This window comes from Bicyclus anynana, chromosome 3, assembly GCF_947172395.1.
Source record: "Bicyclus anynana chromosome 3, ilBicAnyn1.1, whole genome shotgun sequence".
NCBI lineage: Eukaryota > Metazoa > Arthropoda > Insecta > Lepidoptera > Nymphalidae > Bicyclus > Bicyclus anynana.
Window position 1 is genome coordinate 7,643,746 of NC_069085.1, and position 22,869 is coordinate 7,666,614.

Here is a 22,869-nt window from a genome sequence, read left to right on the forward strand (position 1 = left end):
AATAAACATGTTGTTTATTATAGTTAAGTATTTAAATTTAGTAGGCTGCGTAGTTTAGTGGGTAGTGACCCTGCCTGCATCGACGGCCGTAGGTTTGACTCCCACAACTGGAAAATATTTCTGGGATGAGCTAAGTGTACGAGTATCACGATTTTGTATAATACACACAGGATTATAGAAAATCGTGATATACTCGTATGAAAGTTCGGTGGTAAAGTCTCCCTATAAAAGTATTATATCAGTTCTATATTATTTATTTTTCCGTTATCCATTCATTGATATTGTATTTTCTGAAAAAATTCCAACCGAGAGTCATCATACATCCGGTTTTCTAGAAAACATGTAATACCCATAACTGCTTTTGTGAAAAATGTCATTATCGCACCGCGAAAATTCGACGCGCGAACGTACGAGGAAGTAGGTATGAATGAATAATACATGAAAATAAATCTTTTTTGTAGACATCTTTCTTCAGAGTGGTATTTGCATCAGGAAACATTTTTGCCTAAATTACAAGGATACCCGCGACGGTATATATTGGCTTTAGTAGGTACTTTGATATTGAATTCGAAACTTCAATATTTTAGCTCCAACTGCATAGAAATGAAATAATCGTTTTCAATCAAATTAACACAGAACGGTAATGGCTAGCAGCGGCGACGGCGCAGGCGAGGGTCGCGTAGAGGCGCAGTCGGGTGCGAAGCGATGCACCGTGCTCGAGTGCTCGGTTCATTTAAAGGCACTTGTCTGTAATTGCAGAGCGACTAAGACTTAGCCCGCTCGAACGGCGGGCAAACAAAAAGAACTTTTAATGATATGCCTTTCTCAACCCTCTACGGGCATTCGCGAAACCGACGAGTCGCCGCGAACCGAAGGCGACCTCATTCGTTTAATTTTCCTTTGATACCGCTTTTATATATTGTTCTAGACTCTCGGAGTAATCAAGTGGGCATTCACTCGGTACTTTTTGCTAATTTAATTTCTGCGCAACTGCTTAAGGGTTTTTAAAATTCTTAGATAGCTATTGCAATTTGGCCGGAAACGCAATAAATAGCTCGGGCGGCGCCGCTTGACCCACTTCCTGTTACATGCCGAAACGCCTGCGATTTAATCGCGTTTTTCCCCTCTCTGTCTTTCCACCGAGACCCCACACGGTACGCTTCTTTGCCCCGTAATTATTAAATCCATTCCTAGCGTGCCAAGAAAGGGTTACGGCCTGATAAATAATGCTACCGTTTAGACCTTTGTCGTGGTCATCGTCAATTTTGAGGTCGACCGTTATCTTCTTGTCCCAACTTTACCAATTCATCTCGTAAAGAATTCTTGGTAAAGAAGAAACAAGAAAATCTATTTTTTCAGGCGTATATACGTGTATATCTTATTTTAACATACCTTTAAAAGCTTTTTTACTAGCCAAAGTGCTTGATATAAAACCTTGCAAGTTGAATTATAACCACTTCTTAACTCCAACCATCCAATTGATATTCGTATTTATAGAAATTGCACCCATGCATGTTACTACAGAAATACATACATACTGTTAAAAATAGTGTAGCTATGTTCAATTCAAAAAATCAACTTGACCATTTTATCATGATTGAATGACAAACTCACGAATATACCACCACACACACATCGCTACCATCATCCGTTCAGTACTGACTATTACCTTGAAACGCATAAAATTTCGTAAAAATGAAACCAGGGGTCGATAAGTACGTCAACACAGACAATATACAAACGAGTAGATTTACTAAAAGTTAATTTAGAGCAATTTTACGAATAATGTTGCTATTTGATTATAATACGATGATAATGCTAAATCCATTCATTTTGAGTGGCAATTCAGAAGTGTATTTAATTATTATCTGCCCAATTTGTCGCATAGAAATGTCAGTCACAAATAATTAAATTAATTCAAATTGTGTTAAATATAATATTATTTTTACATTGTATAGTACACGCAAGTATATTTCATGTATGTTAAAATTAGTAGGCGATAATGAAAATAATAGACATTTGAACATTGAATTTTCAGTGATAGTTCAGAAATTGAAATACTACCTCCATATTTCGGTAAACTTGTACGAAAAAATAGTTTTCCAATTCGTAGTTAACGTTTGCTCGTATTGCTTATTGTTGTTACTAAAAGATGATTATGAACCAACCACATAATCACACATACGAACTATATTATTTAGTGTATAAATTAATTAAATCTTTAGATATATGACTATCTATTTGATTAATTTTATAAATAATATTTTTTATATTTTAAATTATTTAAAAAATCACATAGCTTTTATATATTAAGGCTAGGCTTTTGAGTTCAGCTATTTAAATCAGAAGTTTCATTTATTTTTCAATTTAAAATCTTCGCATGTTCCGAGTGCTCCTCCGGCGCTACGTGAGAGTGCAATTTTGAACATTGGGAAGATATTGCCCGTCGTTGTTCAAAATATCACGTGCGGGAAGTAAGAATTTCTCTTCGGCTGTTTTTGAAATTCTCGCAGTTTTCGGATGGCGGACTGGCGGAATGGCGGACTAGCGGAGTGGCGGACTGGCGTACTGGCGGACTAGCAAAGATCGCGAGGCGCCCGTGCGGCACCGCGCCGGCATCTGATAGCGGGCGGAAATTGCACGACGCGTCGCGTGCGCCTCTCGTGGCCTGTCTGTGACGTGCATTCCATTCGCCCTCCGAATTTATTTCGCTCCGTTTCTTGTTGCATCCGCAAAATCATTCACACCGCTACAAACATTCTGAAATGGCTTTCACATTTCCAGTACAAATAAGTGCAGCCGTAAAAGATATTTTAGTTGGGTTTTCTATATGTGGAACGTTTATTTTGTTTCGGTGTCGATATATTTTTTTTAAATAATGTCGAATTATTTTACTGTTGACGTAATGTATATTCTCGTTCATTAAAGTTTCCAGATATTTATTTGTATCGTTTTAAATTGAACTTTTTTTAGTACAAACAAATTATATATATATAGTGGTGTACAAACATATATTATATAACCGACAGTAATTTTGATTTGTTTTTAAATTTTCGTATTATTTAGTGTTGCTACGTACTCTTAGGTACGTGAGTATCTAGTATATGAAAGAAAGTAAGACAGAAAATTAATTTATTGGACACACACACACACAGCATACAGATATATCAATACATATTTATGTGTACGTAAACCCTGGGTGGGTTATATTAACCACTGGTTTAATTATATTGTGTTTGTGAATATTATGTATTTTGTTTTTACCACCACTCTTTTGGCTGGTGGTAGGCTTCGGCCGTGGCTAGTTAGTTAGTTATCGTCAAAAGACGTCATCATCATCATCATCATATCAGCCGATGGACGTCCACTGCAGGACATAGGCCTTTTGTAGGGACTTCCAAACATCACGATACTGAGCCGCCTGGATCCAGCGAATCCCTGCGACTCGCTTGATGTCGTCAGTCCACCTGGTGGGGGGTCGGCCAACACTGCGCTTACTAGTGCGGGGTCGCCATTCCAGCACTTTGGGACCCCAACGTCCATCGGCTCTTCGAACTATGTGCCCCGCCCATTGCCACTTCAGCTTCGCAACTCGTTGAGCTATGTCGGTGACTTTGGTTCTTCTGCGGATCTCCTCATTTCTGATTCGATCACGCAGAGATACTCCTAACATAGCTCGTTCCATCGCCCTCTGTGTGACTCTAAGCCTTCTTATGAGGCCCATAGTTAGCGACCAAGTCTCGGAACCATAGGTCATCACTGGCAACACGCGTTCCGGTACAATGTTGTCTAGAAACCGAAAGGAGTGTGGATTTCATCCTACTCCTAACAAGTTAGCCCGCTTACATCTTAGATTGCATCATCACTTACCATCAGGTGAGATTGTAGTCAAGGGCTAACTTGTAGAGAATAAAAAAAAAACTCTATCCAAATAATGTAACACTCAGACGTCCAGCGTAATATTTTGTGTACGTCTACTATATATGTAGCAAAACTAGCGTACCCGAGGTATTTTTGCAGATCTTTCATGAATATATTAGCCATAAATGTGACTAAAGGAATCTATTCCCTGTTGCCAGGCCCGCCCGCCCGGAGCTGCTACACGACTCTCAATTATTTAAGAAACACGCTCAAATAATAACTAAACAAGCCTTTGCTTCTTGCGATTGATTTACATGTAGCTCACTAATAATATAAAAAAGCATATTGTATATTCTTGTTTGAAAGTATGTAGTTTTTTTTTTATTATAAAATGTGTATAAGATAATAATCTGTCGAATTGAAATGAGTTTTTGTTGTGTTTTGAATATATTAATTGAAAAATAACAAAATATGTAATGTATATAACCTTCCGATCCTTAAAATATTATGATTCATTAATATTAGTTAGTTAGTTGATTGAATATTAGTTAGTTTTATAACAATTATTTTTTTAGTAGCGTTATTTGTTGTTGCTGATAGATATATATACGTTATGAAATCCTATTGCTTTCTTTTACGATTACGTAGGTATTTGTCTACTCTACCTTTTCAAAAAGGGTTTTATATTGATGGTTGTAAAACATGACTGGAACAGCGATCGGAGTCTACAGTCTGAAGGTAGGTATAACCTACGCCATCACTTATATTACGCGATTGCCGAAGCTACCTGTCATAAAAACACAATAGGCTTTTATTTTACGATATGAACAAATGTTAACTTTCCGAACAAACCCAACCACCCACCCGGCTAGGGTTGTCAGGTTGCAGAAAATAAAAGCCGGATAGTCCAGCCACTTCGTCCTGACATTTGGGTAAAAAAACCGGACAGCCTACATTATTGAAGATTTTGTGTACATCAGTATTAATAGGTACGACAATGTATATTATGTAATACAACCGGACCGGACCCGGTCAGGTTTCGCTTTGACTTAAGAGCACTTCTTCCCTATCCCTACCCTACACTGCCCTACGCCTACCCATACCCTACCTCTACCTTACCCCTACTCTACCCCTACCCTACCCCTGAATGATTCGTTACAAATAATGTGATAAATGAAGAACCGCACGACCGTTTTTGTGCAAACTTCACATAAACCATCTACTAAAAAGTCCAAACAAAGCCCGTGAGCCCGCTCTGGAATTATAAAATTACAACGAAAAGTGGCATTGATTTTTATTTAAAAACTAGCGGACCCGGTGAAGCTTTTTTCTTTTGTGCACTTTTTCCATACCCTTACCTACCCTACTCCAACCCTACTCCTACCCTACGTCTACCCTATACATATTAAAATTCAAATTATTACGAATCGTTTGTATGGGAGTATAAATTTTTGTAAAAACCATATTTAAAAAAAAAAGAATTGGCCAAATTGGTCCAGGTGTTCTTGAGTTATGCGCTTACCAACGCATTTTGCGATTCATTTTAATATTATAGAGATAGATCAAGCATTTATAATTATTACTGTAAATATTGTTTTCACACACACTAGTCGTTCGCTCATTTGATAAGTGTAAAGCCTAACAAAAGCCGGACAGGCCGGATACCGTTTATTTCGACCGGACACGGAATAGAAAAGCCTACCTAACTATGGCCGGCCTTATCCGGACACCTGGCAACTCTACACCCGGCAACGGCTTTTCGACCATTTACCCGGTTGCCAAAGAAAGATTATGTTTTTCGAGCATGTATTGATGTAACCTACGTCTCATTCTTTGACACCCTTCGATTTCAATGACCAGTATTTCCGTCCCCCTCCAATTAGTCGCAAAAAAACTGGGTACGACAATAGTCCAGCGGGCGGGTATCGAACGACCACCTCTCGATGTTAGTCTGGCCTCTTTACCGTTGAGCTACAGAGGCTTTTAAGGCCTCATTCGCACGAGAGTTTTTTAACAGACTTTAAAAAAACTTTTTAAAATACGACGCTTTTTTATCGAGCAGTGTTGCATTATTTATTTTGGGCGTTGGAAATATACCATAAATCAAATTAAGAACGGTATGAAAGCGCTAACCCTGGGTTTACGTATCGCTTTTTTAAATCTCTAAAGTTGGCCTAATGTTTCAACTGTGTGCAATTTATTAAATTAATAAGAATAAAACTCAGGATAGCCAAATGAATATTTTATGTTAACGACGAACTAAATTAATCACTAGTTGTTAATTGTTTTGTTTTTATATTGTTTGCTCGCCTGGCTGGATCAGGTCATTTGGATTTTCGTTTTCAATTATTAAAATCGTTTTATTCTCATGTAGTCTATTAGATATCGGAATTGTAGGTAATTGGTGCTACACTCCAACGGCAAACTTTGTGAAAAGTCTAGCTTGATTGAGGTTTTCTTACTTGGTCCAGGTCTATCTGGTGGGAGGCTCGGCCATGGCTAGTTACCACCCTACCGGCAAAAAAAACGTACCGCCAAGCGATTTAGTGTTCCGGTACGAAACTTAGATTGCATCATCACTTACCATCAGGTGAGATTGTAGTGAAAAGCCTTGTAACATATCCCATTGCACCTTAAGCATACATCCATAAGGTAGTAATGTCAAGTACTCTAGATGCTCTTCTTAATTGTTTGAATCGTATTATCATATAATATAATTATACAGATTATATCGTTATGATATTCATAGTTATTAATTAAAATTCGTATACACTAAGCTCCTGATAGAGCCATTAATTACAAATGGCGGCCGCACTTAGTTGGCTTAGTTACCCATAGTTCCCTTTGTTAATCCTCAAGCGGCAATGTCCAATACTACAGCTAGTTATTATAATTAATGTTAAGTAAGTATGAATTTAAAAAGTTTTTAATATAATGCTTCACTGATATTAGATCTCGTTGATGAGATATCAAATAAGAACATCCGTGCCATCATTCATCATCATCATCATTATCAGCCGATGGACGTCCACTGTTGGACATGGACAGGTTTGCATGGACCTCCAAGCACAACGGTCTCAAGTCGCCAGCATCCAGCAGCTCCCTGCAACTAGCTTGATATTCTTGGTCCACCTAGTGGGGTGTCGACCAGACCAACAATGCGCTTTCCGGTGTGGAGTCGCCAATCCATTACGCGGGTGAAACTGCGCGGCGTTTGCTAGTATATTTTACTCATGTAATAATTACTCAAACCTTTAAACCGGCAAAAGACCCGCCAAGCGATTTAGCGTTCCGGTACGATGCCGCGTAGAAACCGGAAGGGGTGTGGATTTTCATCCTCCTCCTAACGAGTTAGTCCGCTTCCATATACTTACCATCAGGTGAGATTGTAGTCAAGGGTTAACTTGTAAAAAATAAAAAATAAAAAAACAGTGCCTCACCGTAAAGTAACAAAATATTTAAAGTTGATTTAAAAAGGAAAATAGGATGGTCCGTCTGATTTTAAGTCAAAAACCATCACCCACTATAAACCACCTTGCAGGTCTGGCAAGGCGGTCGTCCTATATACATTGTTCTGTCTGCGCCCATAAACCTGAAGCATAGTTGAGTTACTCCGGCAACCATTATTCAGACTGGAACATATGAATGCAGAATAACAGCAGAAATATAAACAGCAATATTTGCCCCTGTGATATGAGCTCACGGAGTTTCTACTACTACTAAAAATATAATATAACTCGGTTAGTAGCCAGTGCATCAATTTAAATTTTTCGTCGATTCCACACAATCATCGATTGAGGCGTTAGTTCCGAAGAATAGGTATTTTAAAATATCCCATTAAAAGCATCGGATTGGTGCTCAGTGTAGTCATACCAAAAAGTTATCTATCATGGACACATCAAGTACTGCATGTTATACTGAACCCGCGCGTGGTACTAGATAAGAAAGCTGTTCCGACGTGAAGTGCCACTCGACCTTTTTGAGGATGCCAAGTTAGTTAGCAGCTGTTTTTGCCTTGGGTTCATGGTTTGGGTGGATGTTTTGTCCAACGACGGCCTCCGTGGCGCAGTGGTATGCGCGGTGGATTTACAAAACGGAGGTCCTGGGTTCGATCCCCAGCTGGGCAGATTGATATTTTCGGTCCAGGTCTGGCTGGTGAGAGGCTTTGGCCGTGGCTAGCTAGCTAGTGGTTATACCTATATTTTGAACATATTTCTTGCATTTCACAATCTTTTGTAAAGGAAATCAAATATAGGTATAGTACGAGTACTTATTATTTATAGAACGTGCCTTCCGAACCGTTGGTAGAATCTTTACAAATAGTCAACTGACGTATCAAAAGTGCTTGTAAACTGAGCCTATTTGAAATAAATGATTTTTGAATTGTATCTTATTATTGTAATAATCGTACATAATATGATTTTTGCAAATGGTCCAAAATGCCTTTTTCTATTAAAAATCTATTAGGGTTGGTTATTTCCAGACGGAAATGTTACTAGTATCTTCTTTCCTGTACTGCTCACAGTTCAACACATATTATGTAATTAAGAAAAAAAATATTTCCAAAATAAATAAAGGAAGATAGTGTGTCTTCATAAATATCTATGTTGCGAAAACAGGACTAATATATCTTTTTTGTTGCCATTTATTTTCGACATTTATTTCGCTTTGATCCCTTTCCGGGTAGTCCTTCGTTTGTAGACTTTATTTAATTACGCTGTGTAGTTTTATGTTCTATCACGAACAAATAGTAGACGATTAAATAATTCGTATATCAGATAAATAAACAACACCCGAAACTGTGCAATAGAAAAGTCATCCGATTGGAATAATCAAATGTTTTTTTTTACAATTTCTACATCACCCTTTGTTGTAACATATAACGTTTATAGAAAAGATTTTGTCTGAAATAGGCACAATATTTTTATTGTAATAGGTACAAGTATACATACTACACATTGCTCTCAGTTTCCACGCAGCAACAAATAATATCGGAACCCACCTCATATCCTAAATCGCTTGAATCCGTTTGATACGATGCGTCCGATAGACTCCGCGCCACGAAACAAGTCCTTTAGACGCAGCGTTAATGTCATAATGGTCATTGTCATTTGTATAAAGCGCTGTCAACTGTAGTTCAGGTTTTAGCCGCGGAACTTCTTTCGTGGCGCGGAGTCTACGTATTATGCGGATCTGTGGACGCAATTAATCTCTGCCGCTCGGGTGATAACTAACTACGGCCGGTCTACCATTGGACAAGACCATAGCCAGATTAGAAAATATAAAATTTGAGCCGAGCTGAGAATCTCTCTGTTGAAAACAAACACAGACATCATTGCCAATTCCACCAGAAAGTTGAGATAAATGAAAAAAAAACCTTAGCAATCAAAGTGGACCTACGTGTGTGTGTTTCTAATTGCACTTTGAGTTTTCGTTCATAAGATATTTGAAAAGCAAGACTTTCTTAGAGTGTGTTAGTCCTGGATTCGTAAAGGTGGATACGACTTCTGACGCTTTCTTTATTTGACAAGTATTCTTGTTGAAGCGAACGCCTTTGATGCCCATACTTTGTAATCCAGAAGAATTCTTTTAAGACACGTTACATACTTGTATGAATGGGGACTTAACCTGCTACCTCCCAAAGCCATCACGGTATTTACTTCATACGTTGTTTATCGTGCTTAACTATGGTAGCAGCATGGGCTGACAAACTTACAGTTGGTAAGAAAAGACGGAGTTTTGGCTATGTAGGCTCTTGGACCACGTGTATTTCTGACAGACAAACTTTATATTAAGGACATAATAAAACAATGGAAAAGATAATACTTTTCCGGCATAGGTCATCAAACTTTGAACTGACAATTAAATTTAAATGTAAACTAGAATGTGCGCATACAAGACATTTGCATAGCGTTGCAAAAGGATCGATTAGCCGGTAGGTACTGGTGTACACAGGGGCCTTTGCGTGCAGCCGGGCCGTAGCGGGCGCTGGCGGGCGGCGCTGCCTTCCGGCGAAACGCGAGGAATGTTGCCGATAGATTAACTTCTGATCTCTTTTCCGATATTATAGTCGAGCGTTTATGTAAGGAATTCTAAGCACTTCAATCTGGTTTAAGGCCATGTAAGGTTTTACGGGATATCCACGATCTCATACGTCCTGACGTAGAGGATTATCTCCGTTTTCTTAGTAAATTAAACTCGATATCGTTCTATAGTCCACATTATATTGGTTTAATTTCTGATGAGATATTGTTGTTACCGACTGTTTGAAGATTGTTGTAGTTTTTTTTTTCTTAATGTATTAACAATTATTACATACTAGCTGACGCCGCTCGGTTTCACCCTCGTGATTCCCGTTCCTGTTGAAATACGGCAATATATAGCCTATAGCTTTCCTTGATAAATGGGCTATCTAACACTGAAATAATTTTCAGATCGGACCAGTAGTTCCTGAGATTAGCGCATTCAAGCAAACAAACAAACAAACTTCAGCTTTATAATATTAACTAAAGATGCTATTCTCTCGCCAAACTATACAAGCAGTTTGTTGATGAGTTGACGCTCATTATCAAAATTATATCAAAAATAATTGCTAAATCTAATTATATTAAGATATTTATACTGAGTACTACTAATTAAAATTTCTCAACGAAAATCAAACTTTTACAAAAGGTGGAATTTATAAAGACAATAATATAGAAAGACAAATTATATTTATATTATAAATTATAAAGATCAGTCAGTGATGGTGTCCCCAAGGAAAACTTTCTTTAATTAATTCTTCTTGAGAACTTCCTCACTGATCTCCCTTTCTGTTTTATTAAATATTTTGGGCACCATGTAGCCGATGACGTTCTGTTATTGTGGTTAGATGTAAAACTTAGCTTTATACCATCTGCATAAAGGCATGCGTCCATTCAAGATTTTTGAATACTGTAGCTCTAGTACACACTGGTAAGCAACCATGAATGCATCTGTTTGCGCGAGTCTTTACTAGTTTTAATATTAAATCCAACTTAGCTTTGGTATTTTATCTAAACTTATTTGAAATTCATATATGTTATTGATTTTGTTTCAGGTATGCTAAAGTATTCTGAGAATATAAGGATGATGGGTAGGTAAAAATCCATCTTAACCATCACTTGAAAGCTTCTCAATCCGGTGGAGGGTTTTTAAGCAAGTATGTTACAATTTTATATCGATTTCTACATTGCTGGAATGATGACTGATATTTTATTACTTAATACAGAAATAAAACGAGACAATCATAATATCGGATATTCTACATGTACTGACCATATAGAGGTAACTGTAGAGGCCTTCTTGACAATGGCAGATAACAGTGATTGCGACTATGAATAATTTCATAAGTAGACGTACTCTCCTTCTGAAATGAACGAACACTAAGTTAAAAGTTTTTTTCATAATAAAAAAGAAAATATTTTATTGAGCTCAGGCAAATTTAACATACGTTGCTGTCTAAATCTATACTAATATTATAAATGCGAAAGTAAGTCTGTCTGTCTAACTGTCTTTTTTAATTTTTTAATTCAACTTTCGTAATAGCGGTTGAAAGTTTACATTTATTTCCACGCTGCCAAAGTCGCGGGCGTCCGCTAGTGGAGTTAATATTTCCTCAAATTATTGTTATTTAGTAGTAATATTTCAAATGTCTATTTTTCATAGCAATCATTACCATAATCAGTTTCGGCTGGCTGGCTGGTGTCATCTGACTCAAATCCGAATAAGCCATCCATCTTTCAGGCGTTACATGAAATGAAACTTTGATTCATGAGGCGAAAGTTATTTATGAGTTTGTCTACTAAAAGTCTCCCGGGAACCAACGTACCGACAAAATATAGTCTGTATCACGCAGATCTATGTGACTTTATAAACTTGCTAACTATTATACTAACAATGTTTGTGTCTATTTAGTATCGGGATTTATATCATCGTAGCTAAGGATTTCCACCCTGACATAAACACTTCTTATGCAGCTTTATTGATAAGGCATGTACTCATAAACCTTACTTGTCCTAATTGATTAATATCTGGGTTACGAAGCATCGGTATTTTTTATATGATTAATGAACAAATTTTTAAAACTGTAACTCTAAAAATTAAGGACTTTCCATAAAAACTTTCAACCCCTATAACGCCCTCCAATTGAATTTTCAAAATATCTTCAGTGTACAGAATTTGACCTTTTACAGTTTTATTATAAGTATAGATATGGATATTTCGTGTTTCATATGATAGGATTAAAGATCTTGTAGAGTTTTGAGACACCACTCTTATAATTCTATTGTATAAAAAACTAGTATCTCGGCGTTTGTGTTCGCACTCCTCCAAGACAACGAATGTTTTAAAATGCTCTGACAGCGCGCTCTCCGCCCTCTATCTCGAAAACGATTCAAAGTATAAAAAATTTAGAAACAAATTTTCTAGGGAATTTAATAGCGAAATACCCATAGGATATGTGATATTGGTAAAAAAAGACGATTTTTGTGACCTTTGTCCTCAAATTTTAATAGGCGCGGACACCCTACCGTTTGTAGGTTTTGAGACAACTTTTAAAATGCCAATATACAAGCTTATACTAACACTTAATACTAACTAAAGTAACTGGATTAATCGACATCTGTAAAACAACTAATTTGTTTGAGAAATAAGTGATTAATCAGTAAAAGTAGTAATACCTTTTCGTATTCCTCTTGGTCTGGATTGTACACGTAATGTACAAAGTACGTACGCTCACTCTTAGGCAGGGCGAGGGCGACGCGGCTTGTTTGCGTACAAGTGAATTCCATTAGATTCAGCCTGTGTACCGCAGACTAACTCCACGCTTCATTCATATCCCATTAGCTGATCGATTCATAAGTGCTTTTACTCTTTTAAGGTCGCTTCACATTATAGACTTACTCGTTAACTCAAAGATTCAATAATCCATTTCATGTACAGCAGCATTGTATATGGTACTGAGTAGAGTAGAGGCGTGATAGCCCAGTGGATATGACCTCTGCCTTCGATTCCGGAGGATGTGGGTTCGAATCCAGTCCGGGGCATGCACCTCCAACTTTTCAGTTGTGTGCATATTAAGAAATTAAATATCACGTGTCTCAAACGATGAAGGAAAACATCGTGAAGAAACCTGCAAACCAAAGAATTTTCTTAATTCTTTGCGTGTGTCAAGTCTGCCAATCCGCATTGAGCCAGCGTGGTGGACTATTGGCCTATCCCCTCTCGTTCTGAGAGGAGACTCGAGCTCAGCAGTGAACCAAATATGGGTTGATAATGATGATGATGATATGGTACTGGTCGTTCAAAGATTGATGTGTTATTTATATATGTGACTAGCGGACGCTTGCAACTCCGTTCGTGAGATATTCTATTTTTTACAAATCCTGCGAGGATCATGTATTTTTCCGGGATGAAAGTAGCCTACATTTTCTGCTTCAATGTACAATTTATCTCTGTACGAAATTTCATCCAAATCGGTGCAGTGGTTTATTCGTGAAAAGGTAACAGACAGACAGACTTACATTTGCATTTACAATATTAGTATGGATAGAGAATATATTTAGTCTCAGACGGAGGAAAGTGACTTCTAGATTAATATATGTATTTCAAGATCTAGAAGGCTACAAATTGCGCTTATTTTTTTTCTTTCATTTAAAAATTGCATAACTTGTACAAGATCGGACGCCCGCAACTTCCTGCGCCCTTAGACCTCATTAATCCGACCCTGTCGCATCCATTCTTAGCGAACGTCTACTAAACGTAAGGCGTCCATAGATCTGTATCGTAAGTATCGGACTCGTATGATAAGGATTTTTAATTTTATGGTAGATAAAATCCGATGCGATCCGTACGATACAGATCAGTGGAGGCACTTGTATGACTTGTTATACAACGAATACTAAAATCCGTTTAATGCGGCGATACATCCGATAAATTCGATGCGGATCTGTGGACGTCTGCCATATCCATAAACTACCTCCCTGCACAATTTCGTCTTTGTACGTTAAGCTGTCTTTTATATATCGTGATGACTAACCTTTCTCTTTTATATATTTAGATTATATAAAAAAGAATAGTAAATAAAACATAGTAAATAATAAGAGTACAGTTTTATTACATGTATAAACATTATGAATATATGTACAAATATAAAGTCCTCTTTCTTGAGTAGTAGAACGGGCTCGTCGGTGCATGTAATTTTCAGTGAATCTTGTCGTTTCTCAACCCGTGCGTATTTGACGTATCGATAGATCAAAGGGTTACTTCGTAACAGAAATTTCGAAAGGTTGGAAGTAATACGCTTTGAGTCGGAGCGCCGCCTCAACGTCCAAACGGACCGTACAGGTCTGCGCGTAGTTATAATAGGTGCCTCGACATGAAAACTCATTTAATGTCGCGCGAATGTACCTCGCCATTTAGAAGTGTGTTGAACTGTGCTCCGCGGTACTGAAACAATAATTAAATTCTCCCTCGGCTCAGAGCACGGAGTGTGTTTCATCAACCTCCGCACTAACTCGCGGGCCGCACCACCTGAAATATTTAATTCCGACCAACCATTGTGCCGTAATGCACCGGAAATGAAATCTCTTGACATTTTCACTTATTCCTTACGTGTGTGTTGCTTTCGTGTTTTTTTTTAAACATTTTGTTGAATCCACTTCAAGTGGAGGTAATATACCCACGCAACAATTTATACATGTATGCAAATTTTTCTGCAAATGTTGTTTTGCCATATATGTAGACATATATTTCATTGACACCTTAATATTAAAATTGTGATTAACTCTTAAGTGGTGGGTTTGATGGTGAAACTACTTTTTATTCTATTTTCACACTAATCAAATATAATATTATATAGAGATAAAGTGAGAGGTAATCTCTGGTTCTACTGAACCGATTTTGAAAATTATTTTACCAATAGAAAGCCACGTTACTTGCCAGTGTCATAGGCTAGATGCTTTATCCCCGTATCCCCACGAGAACTGCAACTACGCGAGTGTAACCGCGAAACCTCTGCTAGTCAAATACAGTAAAAGCTCCTTCACGCTTCCTTTATTCGCGTTTTCACTATTCGCGGATTAAAAATTGCGTATGTATGCGCGTCCCAATTCCTATATTCGCGGCTAAATATTTCGTTATTTGCGGATCTGACTGACGAAACTGACGTACAATCTGCAAATTTAAACTTTAACTTGCAATTACCGAAATTGCGAATGGATGGTTTAAGAATGCCACTGCTTAAAATCACTCTGAATAGAAGCTTTTAAAAAATGTCAAACAAGAAAAAAATTCTGAAGTTAATCAATAACTTCCATTAATTGTTTTTTCTTTATATATTTGTTTTTTATTTTGTCACCCAAGAACGTATCTTTTATAATCCCATATAAAATACCATTCCATATACACGGTTTCTGTATTCGCGACACATTTAGAGGACGAATAATGAGGTTTTACTGTATACAAAAAAAATATCATTAATATTGCTTGAGCCGTTAAGAAAGAGTGCGACCACTAATGCCGTGACGTGCCACGAGATTTTTATATACTAGATTAATAAAAAATATAGCAAATTTGTAATGCTGTACTAAATACATACAAACCTTCAGGGTTTCATATTTCAAACTAGTTTAAAAGATATTTATTTTCAAAAGAAAAAGTTTCACTGCCTGAGAAATTAGATGAGAGATGAAAGGTTTTCAAAGATTTTTATTCAATTCAGTCTTCGGCAGACAAGTTTCTACAAAGCACAGTCTGGTTTTTCATCCTCAATCCCCGACACGGGAATGTGTCCTCGTACATCGACGAAGCGGCATTCGTCGAACCTTTGTTTTTAAATTGTTTAGTCTGGATCCGTTTTTCACTCTGCATTTTTACTATTTTATTACTCAAATAAAAAAATGAATTTATTACGAGAATGCAATAAAATACATTCAATTAAAATAGGACAATCGAGTAATTATTCTAGCAAAAGTGCACTTTGTTGATTGACGTCGAACAGTTTTGGTGCTCTGCAGGCGTGGAAAACCTAATTACATTCGTTAGTCGGTTGGGTTATTCAACCGCCTGCCATGCAATTACAACCCTTACTGTAGCGAGCTTTTACATTTAACACTGATTTCCCTTCAACAATGTACTGTTACTTGCTTTTAATTAATTTTAACAATACTGTTATAACGAAATAAAGACAATATTATAAAATGAATTTAATAAATAAAATTAATAGGTAAGCTTTACCTGCAATTTAATTTGCGTGGATTTAAATTTACGCCCATAGAATACAAAATATCTTTAATAATATACCTAACTGGTACAAACATTTTATAACACAATGTTGTATTTATTACATTAGTTCGGGATGAATTATTAACTTATTATATTAGTGATCCGTATCGGATTCGCCTCGGTTAAATTAATGAACGGTTAACTGTTTTAATAGACGGTGAAAAGCATTATTTCACAAATTTTAATTTCCTGTAAGAACGGAGAACTTAAGAAAAAAATTAATTAAGCCTAAAAAAGGAAGCCGTATACAAGACGTTTTCATCGTAGTAATTGCAGTGGCTGAGCGTTAATATGTAAGTTAATCAGTCATTAATATATTTTATATTGATGTATACTTGTATATATTTATTTATTAGTATGAACAATAAAAATCATTTATTAAAGTATTTCACAGCTGGTGTTAAATGAAAGAGAACCTCGGTTTGATTTTAGTAAAATATTTTGAAAAAAAAATAAGGAATTTTAATATTTCTTAGAGGCTACAATGGTTATCATTCAATGTACAACATTAGGAAAATAATTTTAACTTTGTAAAAAGCCTAAATCAATTAATAAAAAAAATTACTTTTTTTGTAATAAGTTTTCACACTGTAACAGCTAAACTTGTTTTGATTATTTCTGTGGAGGACATAATAACTGTTTTCTTTTTGTCTATTTGTCTATTCGCCCTAATCTTCTGCATAATTTTCATACGAATTTTACAGGTAACCTGACAGTTCTCTTTCATTTTACCCTTAACAGTAGTTGGTCCTTTGGACCAATGTTGAATCTTTGAACGCGTGTAAAAAATCACGACGTGTGCCTCAGCGTCTTCTGCTCCTAGGTATCTTCTGAAAATACGCCGAGGTATGTTTACGAGAACGGACGTGCTTCGCTTGCTCTTACAAAGCTGAGTATTGGTATCGCGGACCCACGACTTTATAAGTGTGATTATTTTTCACCACTATAGTTAAGGGTTAAATCGAATCGAGAAAAAATGTCTTAAAACTTGCCACAAACTTGATCGATAAGGAGTTGCAGATAATGCTTGACTCTTTTACTGCAGCTGCTCATTCGCATTTTCTGTGTGACTTCTGCGGCGATCTCATCCAGGCCTCTTGTTGCACTCTGCAAGCAAACTAACTAAAATATTTAATTATCATCATTTTTATGTAGTAACTAGTGGACGTCCGCTACATCGTAGGTGTGAAATTCAGTTATTCGCTATTTCCGCGAGAACTATGGATTTTCCGGGATAAATAGTAGCCTATATGTTGCCCCATAACCTCCTCTATCTTCTATTAAAATGGGTTCAACCATTCCAAAGATTAGCCCGGACAAACAGAAAGCCATACAGACAGACAAAAATTTTAAAAAGCTTATAGGTATATATATTTTTTTTTAATTTCGTGTAAATAACTGTAGGCACTAGGTAGAACACAGCTATTTTGAAACCACAGACAGTCGCTTAAAATTCATTTAAGTATATCTATACTAATAATATAAAGCTGAAGAGTTGGTTTGTTTGATTTAACGGGCCAGGAACGGCTCAGGAACTACTGGTCCGATTTGAAAAATTCTTTCAGTGGTATATAGCACATTTATCGAGGAAGTCTATATACTACGGGTATAATATATAGCCTTACATAGAACTCGACATTAGATAATTTTATTACAAAAATTTAACTGTCTTAATTTAAGGAATAAATACGAATACGTTTACGTTTGCGATTTTGCTTACGATAAAAAATTACTTTTGTATACCTTACTTTACTTTAAAATACTATTCCGTATTAAACTAAGCAGTTGGTATCCACCCATTTTACCTGTCTCCGTCAAAATAATTATCGTTAGTAATTTTAATCTGTCGCTTCATCAAATCAAAGTGTCGCTTACTATATTTTGACGGTCATAGGTCGATTTGTAACTCCATCCGGTGCTATCCCTGGAGGGTTTTTAAAAGACATTAAACACATTAGGTTGACACAATTATATGAAATATGAAAGCCTCAGTACCTCAACGGTAAAGGGGCCGGACCCATTACCGAAAGGTCGTGGTTTGATTCTCGCTAACTGCATTATTATTAATTAAATTAAAATAACGGCTGAACCTATTTTCACGATATATTTGAACTGTTAGGTTTGTCTCCACCTTGAACAGCATAATATATAATTTTAGAATAAAAAATATTGAACGGATTTTTTTTGATACATTTTATATGGTACGGCTTATTGACGGTATCCCCATAGTTTTATTTGCACATAGTCAAGTGAATGTTCCAGACAGGACAAAGTCCGCTGGCTTCATTTATTATAAATACGAGTAAATGAAAAAAACATTGCTGTGGTATTATTGATGACGCTGCTCATTTTAAACATGTTTTACCTTATTCGGTCCCTGGATTATTATTAAAATAGGTACTTTGATCTTTTTTTTTGCTTATAGTACTGAAATGTACAAAGTTACTATTCTACTCTATCAACTACCTTCTTATGACATCTCTCTACTTATCTGAAACAAACGCGACATACTTCATAGAATACAACTACAACATTTCCAGCAATTAACTAGTAAGTTTTAATCTTAGAACAAGTGATAACTGTTTTTATCACTTTATTGTTCTAATAAAGCCATATTTAAAAGAAAAAACTAAAAAGAGAAGTCCGAAATTGGGCCCACTCTTAAGAACGATACAGAAATGAAAATGTACTTAAAATCATGTATTTTTACTAGATTACTCCATTAGAATCTTAGACGATATATTAGCCAAAAGAAAAAATAAGTTAATTTCGTTATTTTCAGCTTTACAAATGCATATTTTACTGATTAACATTGGTTGTCAGCTGTTTATGAAAATGCGCGCTGTCAATCTGCTTATTCAAGAGCAAGCAGAGCGAGAATAATAGTCATTCGTTTATTCGCAATCTAAATCGGTATTCATTATAAGTAGTACTTTTGTCAAACTTACAGTTTTCGTAGAGATTTTGACAAAATGTGTCAAATTAATGTCAAATCCCAAGAAAAACTAGGACACAGATAATGTAATTAATTTGATGTGAAACGGATCCGATCAAGATACGCAAAATTGACCCTATGAGATCTCCTTATATGTTCTGTTTATGGCAAATTTTCAGCTTTGTATCGTTTGAATTTTTTTGGTCCGAATTTGTATGGAGACTGCGTTTCTCCTTTCCTCGAATAACTTTTCGCAAACTTTATAATCTTACTGCAATTTAAGCATAGGATGTATTCTACGTTATGGTACGGTGCCGAAATGCTTATTTCGCGGGATTAATAAACTAATAGAAAGTATTCAAATAAGCCAGATATTATTTGAATATTATCCTAGGTATGCGCTTATCAAGGCTTAGAGCCGCGCGCCGCCAGCGTGAAGTAGCAAACGGCGATGATTGGCCCGATTCCTTCGCCGCCGCCTTATTTCCATCTTATTACCAGCAGCGAGCGATATTAAAGCGGGCGCTGGGCCGCCGCCACCCGCGTCTCCGCCCTGTCTTCGCGTCCGTGAATTAGGTTAATGGCTTGCCAGGTGATTTCCTTCTAAGCCGTATTTTGAGTAAGGCACCTCAACACGCCAATGTCACCGAAATAGCCGCAACTTTCGGCTCGCACATGACATGCGTAACACGAAACAGGCAATTTGCTACGTCAATGTACACGCGAGTGCCCGATTATGGACCCTCAACCGTGTAAGATTCCTGATAAGGCATATAATTCAAATTTTATTAAAGTTACGATCTGTTGTAGAGTGTCGTAGCGTTCCGTAGCTATATTACGAGATTGGGGCTCCCGGGGGTCTTTGATTTATGGTACAAAGTCGCACCGCAGAGCGCCGACGCCGCGCGGCATCGAGTGCCGCCGGCGTTTTTGCGACCCTTCTCCCCCAACACTACTGTCATGCTCGTGCTCTAAAAGCTAACAAAACTTAATCATTCTGAACAGACGAAATTTCAGTGTTACATTCTCTCCCGTTACGATAACGATGACTTATGTTCACTGTACGATATGTACATATATTAAGTTTATTGTACAAACATGTACGTTTACTTTATTCTTATTTGTTTTATATTTTAATATTTAATAGGTATAGCAACTAGTTAGACTCTGTCAGTGAAACCGCCTCGCGAGTTGATACCTACTGCGAATGTAATGTGAATTCATCGACACATGGCCATTGATTTTTAATATTATACTATCAGATTAATAAATAAGTAAATATTTAATGAAAAAAATGTGTAGATTTTTAGATAGTTTGATGAATAAAGTATTGGAGATAGAAAAATTAACGATGCTATTTGTAAAGACACTTCGTGTACTTTACCATTCCCAATCACACAATTTTCACAGCTTTGCAAGCTGTGTGTGTGTGTTGTGTGCAAACAAAGTATTTTTTATTTTAAACTAGCGGACGCCCGTTACTTCGTAAATCACTGTAAAAAAACTTGTGGACATACGAATAACAAATTTTCATAAAAAAATTCAACTCTTATTTAACTCGAAATTCTTGAAACATTTTACTATGTATGTAATCCACCGTCTATATATCGTTTTTTCAAAAATATAACTTAAAATGGCTAATTTACATTTTCAGATATATTTTCAATTTCGGGGTGAAATTTTTAAAATATTATTTTTGCAACGTATAATTTTAGCTACAATAGCCTGTTTACTTCAAAGTTCAATTTACATATCTCTGCACCAAAATTCATCAAAATCGTTTCAGCGGTAACAGAATTTCGCATTTATACTAAACACTGTTTATTATATTACCTAGAATATATTACGTAGAATGAATACTTTAACTATTTTGCCATAATTTAACGTTACTAAGTTAAATGCAAATTTATAAGAAAAAAAAATTTTTTTCGATAGGTAAAAGCTGTATTTCGCACACAGCACGAACCCACGACATTTACTCTCTGGACTTTGATTTTTTTATATGGCAGTATTAAATTTTCATAAATATTAAAGAATACATGGAAGTTATATTTTTGAATACATGTAATGGCGACCCCGCACTAGTAAGCGCAGTGTTGGCCGACCCCCCACCAGGTGGACTGACGACATCAAGCGAGTCGCAGGGATTCGCTGGATGCAGATGGCTCAGTATCGTGATGTTTAGAAGTCCCTACAAAAGGCCTATGTCCTGCAGTGGACGTTCATCGGCTGATATGATGATGAAAGAATACATAAAATACTTAATATAGCTTACCATATTTATATATATACCATATTGTTTGACAAGAGAATATTTTTTTAAGTTACATTAATTTTTGCAGTGTTTTGGTAACATTAAAACTTTTTCTTTAATTTTTCAGTCATAATTATGATTGAAAAATAGATAAAATAGACTTTTTTAAATTTTCAAAATATTGGTAAATTAATCATTATGCTTCTATAAAATAATCAAAGTATAGTTGCGAAAATAATTGTAGTAACCAGCAAATTGTATGACATCTGTAGCAGTGCTGGACATAGGCCTTTGCGAGAGCGCTCCACCATGACACTATACGAATATACGACTCTAATGCTTCGCAATAGGAAATAAAATTGTATGCTATAAAATAATCATGATTAATATATCAACAATTGTTTAATATTGATACCTTTTTAACCCCCGACGCAAAAAGAGGGGTGTTATAAGTTTGATGTGTCTGTCTGTCTAGCAATGTCTATAGCAACAAAGCTCCCGAACGGATGAAGCGATTTAAGTTTAGTTTTTTTTATTATAGGTGATGTGAAAATCGGTTGAGCCGTTTAAAAGTTGTGGGTGGTGAAAGTGGGGAAGAACGACCGAATGTCTGCAAATATACTCGAGTGAGGTTTTAAATGAAAGCGCACTGAAAGAGAATATTGACGACTTTATCGAGAATGTAATTAATAATTTCATAACGTTCGGGGATTTTACAGAATTTTCAATTTTATTCTTCAAAAGTATGTTATTCTTAAAAAATATGTAAAAATAAGTTGTGTTCTTTCTATTATATTATTACACTCTTTCGCTCTTATTTAAATATTACACGACAGAGTGAATATCAAGTGATATGTTAAAAGAGAATGGATCGAAACAAAAGACGTAAGCGGCTGCTCGCTAATCTTCTTATAATATCTGAGTACGCATCGTGTTACGACTCTCCGCTCGCGTGCAAACTCCCAAAACCTTCAATGCCATCAATCGATAATGTTAAAGCCACCGCCATTAACGACGTTATCCTTACCCCTCGAAAAGCTTGTTTTGCCCGCGTAACGTTCACAAAATGAAAAAAATGTCTTTTAAACACATCTCGCTGCAAAAACCCACGGTATATGTGTGTGCTAGTTTTACTAACAATTTTAAGTATTTATAAAATGTGCCCCTGTGACTTCAAAGGACGCTTGAAAATGTTTGCTTTGATCTCATCTGCTCTTCGATACAATTCCGTTCGTAAATACGAGTATTTGTTTAACCCATATAAGTATTACGAATATATTATTGAATATGTTGCAAGATTAAAATATTTAATGAATATTTTGTGAATATGTATTTAATAATTTTGCCCTAACAATGTAATGACTAAAATTGCCCTAAATGCCCTAATGCCCTAAAATGTAACAACAAGCAACAGTTAAAATGAAATCTTTAACTCATATGTTAGTTACCTACTTCAAAAAGAGAGGGCGTTCATTTCAACTATATGTTTTATTATATGTATGCTATTTTATCTAAA

General features: G+C 36.2%; 1 protein-coding gene across 3 annotated transcripts in view; it reads left to right on the forward strand.

Moving 5' to 3' along the window:
* The window catches only part of LOC112051112 (E3 ubiquitin-protein ligase MIB1), a 219,932-nt gene that overhangs the window by 147,341 nt on the left and 49,722 nt on the right, over window positions 1-22,869 (forward strand). The window lies entirely within an intron of this gene.